The sequence below is a fragment of the Haplochromis burtoni genome, unplaced genomic scaffold (assembly GCF_018398535.1).
Source record: "Haplochromis burtoni strain Fernald_Lab_line unplaced genomic scaffold, NCSU_Asbu1 Contig_3358, whole genome shotgun sequence".
Lineage (NCBI taxonomy): Eukaryota > Metazoa > Chordata > Actinopteri > Cichliformes > Cichlidae > Haplochromis > Haplochromis burtoni.
In genome coordinates, this window is record NW_024585719.1 from 2391 (window position 1) to 7182 (window position 4792).

Consider the following 4792-nt stretch of genomic DNA (forward strand, 5'->3'; position numbering starts at 1 on the left):
CATATATTTGATGATATTGAACCATGGTCCCTCATGGTCCCTGATGATATTGACCTTAAAGAAGCTGTACGTTCTCACCCAGGATGTTCTCCGTCTTGTGCCTCTCTATGATCTGAATGTCTGAAGCTCCAGCTGGGATGTTGGTGATAAACACATAACCTGATGACAAAAACAAACTTGTCACTAAACTGCAACACAATTGGAAAGAAAAAACACTCCAAGAGTTTATCAGCAGGAACACATTTCTGTGAATACGAGGACTGAGTCTGGTGAGGACAGATCTCTGGCGAAGGCTAACCCATCTAAGTATGTTTTTAATGCACTGGTACTGCATCACACGATGGGATTACACCATGCGTCGACGTCTGCCTCCAACATCTTTGAAACATGGCTGTAGACAGTTGGACTCCTGATTAGATCCAGTCCGTTTGGATCCATCACTCCATAAGAGTTACGTTGCCTGCGATTTCCAGTCCAGTTCTAATGTGGCATACTTCAGCCTGTTCTCCCTCTTTCTGTTCCTTAACAGTGGCTTCTTGACAGCCGTCCTTCCATTCAGAGCACGTCTAATGAGGCTTCTGTGGAAAGTAAATGAATCAGCCGAAGGGTCAGATGCATTTCTCAGATCCTGTCAGGTCTTTGCTGGATATTTTCCTTATTACTGAAGGACATAACTGTTCATCTGCTGTAGAATTTCAGGTGTGCCACTTCTTTTGTCCTTAACTTCTCCTGTTTCTTCTGATGTTTTAAGAACGTACTTTACACCATGTTGCAATATGCCAAGTTTCATGGCAATATCTCTTTGGGAAGCCGTGTTGGTACAAAACCATGCTGTCAAACAACATTTTTCATTGGTCCAACTAAGAACAAACTGGTGTATGTGTTGCTAGCAATAAATTGCCTACAGATGCAATTTAAAATGTCTTCTTTGCTAAGTTTTCTGTTATGTGTAAAAACAGAATGATGTCGGATCAATGTAAAGTTACTTAACTGACTGAAAAACATTCCCGTGTCCAAATAAAAACTCATAAATTCAAGAACATTAATGTTCAAGACCAATTTTTAAAAAAAAGATTACAAAGTCTGGCTCCTTGCAGGCAAAATCAAGGCATTAAAAAATATGTTGAAAAAGCTTCCCTCGCTTCGAGAGTCCTGCTGGCGGGCAGCCTGCTGGCGGGCAGCGTAGTAACAAACCAGCAGAAGGGGGTGAAGACATCATGGAGTCATCCACCCCGGTTTCAGGCTTCTATGACGACACATGTTTACAGGACACCGTGCAGTGGATTTCGCTGAGGTGGTTGTAAAGATAATGGTTTCCTTGAGCTGTCTGATGAGTGAAACAATCACTAAATGCTCGTCCTGTGCCAGTTAGATATGTTGAATGTGGTTATCTGTGTGTGTGTTACCTAACTGTGTGAGTGCCATCCTGTAGGATCCAGAGATCCGCTGGCACGATGTCCCGTTTCCTCCGCACACACCACATCTGTCTACAGTCTTACTGCTGTACAGCTCCCCATCACACCCCACAGGCTGGAACAGAGGAGCAGACATAATACACATACATGTGACACTGTTTGTTCTTCAGAGACAACACTCATGCAGCTTTTTCTCACAACAACCAGAAACACCTGACTTGAATTTTTACTACCAGGAAATATATTCTTCCAAGCCACGTGATTGGGTGAAGGTGTTCACATGTTTTGCTCTTTAAAGCACACTTTTAAACACAGCCGAGTTCAACCACATGTCAGAGTGGGGAGGAAAGGTGACGTGGAGCCCAACAGGGCAGTCAGCTGCCCCCACATCTGGGTTCAAGAAGAAAGGTCATGAATGTCAGCTCCTTTAGCTCCCCCCCTACTACAGCGACGGCAGAACATACAAAGAACTTCTTTATAGTGAAGTGAAACCATGTGTTGAAAGGTGAAGGCTGTTCCCAGCATGCCTCAGTACTGACAGCAGCTGCGTCCTCCTCTGCAGAGTTTACCCTCCTCTAACAGATACTCGAACCAAACAGCTCATATCATCTCAGACTGCCTGAGAAATCACGGCGGTAAATTAAAAGCATCATGCATGACGAGCACAATGAGTCTGACAGAGCAGCTGTGGGATGTAGTGGAACATCATGAAAATGCTGACCACAAAGCTGCAGCACTTGTGCCATCCTGCCAAAGTAGACGAAAAAGTCTGAGCGCCTTGTTGAATGAACACCACGGCGTACAAGGCGGCGTACAAGCTAACGAAGCAGCTAATGAGTGTATTTTCTATGATGTTGAAAATATTTCATTAAGATTTTCTACAGTAAAAAAGCATCTGAACTTTTTCTGGTTGGTTACCTGACACATCCCCTCGATACACACTCCATGGTTTTTAGTATCCCGACAGGAGGTGCCATCGTGGGCAGGAACCAGCAGCTGTCGCTCACCACTGATGGTGGTACACTGCAGGTCACATGGTCTATTGGAGATGCTGATGTAATCGGCTACATGGGGAAGGACACATTTAAGAAAGCATTTCTTTAACAACATCAACAAATTGTACTGGCTACATCGTGTCAAATACACAATCTTCACATGTTGTATCTACTGTTGCATCGTCAAACGTAGATGATGAAAGTGAACTGACACATGACACTGACCTGGGTACAGGGGTATCCACTGATAGTATCTCCTTCCAAAGGCTTTAGAGTTGAACTGGGAACACTGGTGCTGCTTGAAGCTAACACTGGTGCTGGGACACGGCTACAAAACAAATACATACACAAAACGAACAAACACAGACAAAAGCTTCAATACTTATTTCTACCGTTTCCTTATTGTAATCAATCAGTAAAGGATCAATATCATACCTGCTTTGAACAGAGCTGGTACTTCTTAGGGGAGCCAACACAACAGGAGCTGTTAACATTTTGAGTGGAGGACAGCCTGAGACAGAAAGGAGTGTCAGGGTGCAGGATGATCAACACTTTTATTAATGACACCGTTCATCTAACTGCAGTGCTGCTGGCAGCTTGTGCTTTCACACCAAAGCTTCAATTTGCCAACTGTGATGGCCAAACCCACGGCCACACTCGAAAGTCGGTAACTCTTGTATTTTCATTTCTTCATTTGAACACAAGAACACACTTTAGTTTCCAATAAGTTTATTGATTGGTTTGGATACATTTGCTCTTTTTGTAAGCGTGCACATTTAGGTTATGTATTTATACCAGTTCATTACTTTGTTTGACTAAGCTTTGTTTCTTTTACTTGCTGCTTACCTGCCATGATCCCTGAGAGTTACCAGACAAAAGGTGGAGGCCAGGGTTTAAAGCCCTTAAATACAAAGAGGGATAATTGGACCGCACCACCACTTCCTGCTGAAGGAGACAATGTTAAAAAAAAGCTTTTGTATTTGATTACATATTTGAGTTTAGGGTTCAGTGATTTTGACTTTCTTCTTTGGTGTTGACTTTATAAACAAACCAGGCTGTACTGCATAATTTTTGTGGTTTATGATTGCGTTTTATGTAGTTACCCCTCATGTGTCATAGTGGTCTGATCAGCCATTATATAAACCCTTGTGTGTCATTTCCTGTTTAGGTCAGTTATGTTTGTTTGGGCTGAGTTTAGAGTTGTTTCTTTGACCTCTTTTATGAGCTCAACGTTTGTTATTTTTGTAAATATAATTTTTGGGGGTTAAATGGAAACCCTGGTTTTTCTAATAATTCCTGTGACCATCATAATCCCTGTGTCCATCACACCAACACACTGACAATAAATAAACTGTGTATAACTGAGTATCATGGATGATGTCACCAAGCTACCCACCAACAGTGTCCAGGTCTTACCTTAGATGGTAAGCTCTTAGAGATGACTGATTTTCTTGAATGGACATGCCTAATCCTGCACTTTCCTTCCACTGCCCACTAGCTACACCATGGTTACTGTGGCACAGTGGGTATCTTTATTTGCCTACTAAATTCATCCTTTTTTCTTAATCGCTTTGGTCAGAATGAAGTGGAGCTGGAGCCTATCCCTGCACAGACAGGACACACCTGGGTTAACTCACCAATATATCACAGGGGTGAAGACAAAGAGAGACACATAAATACTCCCACCCAGCAAAGGCCATTTTAGGATCATCACTTCATTCTGTTGTTCTCAGACTGAGTCACTGTAGGTGGGATGTTGCAGCTCTAACCCGACTGTTGTTCAGGTAAAATTCAAATGTGTTTTTGAAAATCATAATCATTAAAAAGGGATAAAACTTTTTCTTCAGATTCCAAAGTGGGCCATGGCAGAAGAAGCTCGACACCACTGTAGAAACCCAGCAAGCTTGTCTGCAGCCTGTGGGAACAGACCGAAGGAAAACATTTACAGCTCGCACTGGCCTCATTAAAACTTCCTTTCCTACAGCAGTAAGACGTAAACACAGTAAACTATTTAGCAGCCAAAGCAGTGGATCTGTTTCTTAGGAGGAGGCCATTGTGTGTGTGTGTGTGTGTTATTTTGAACTAAAAGAAGAGACTAAATAGCCTTATTTATGTGTTTGTGTGTAACTTTGGGAGGACAGAGAGTTACAGCATCTGTCTTTCATTACAGCGTTAATATCTCCCAAACACACACCTCTCTCACTGTATCTGCTTCCATTCAAACACTGTTTAGACTGTAAAAACAGGAGAGACGCTGACAAGAGATGAACGCTAGGTCACCGTGAAGACAGAGGCCATGGGGGGGGGGGGTCAAACACTGACGAGGAGTAACGAAAGGAAACTTTATACTTTATATTCACCACAAATAAACCCATCTAAAAA

At 42.6% G+C, this 4792-nt stretch overlaps 1 long non-coding RNA gene across 3 annotated transcripts; it reads right to left on the minus strand.

Annotated features, from left to right (window-relative positions):
* Positions 1 to 6: 6 nt before the first annotated feature.
* LOC121813897 lies at positions 7 to 4697 on the minus strand. 3 transcript variants are annotated; one of them, XR_006053951.1, is made up of 5 exons: positions 2846 to 4697; positions 2636 to 2738; positions 2334 to 2479; positions 1412 to 1530; positions 7 to 159 (listed from the first exon to the last, which is right to left on the minus strand). It is a non-coding gene; the product is annotated as an uncharacterized LOC121813897 (long non-coding RNA). The 3 variants fall into 3 exon arrangements; XR_006053950.1 differs by having other exon boundaries at positions 1407 to 1530; XR_006053952.1 differs by lacking the exon at positions 7 to 159 and adding an exon at positions 166 to 1327 and having other exon boundaries at positions 1407 to 1530.
* Between the last annotated feature and the right edge of the window lie 95 nt (positions 4698 to 4792).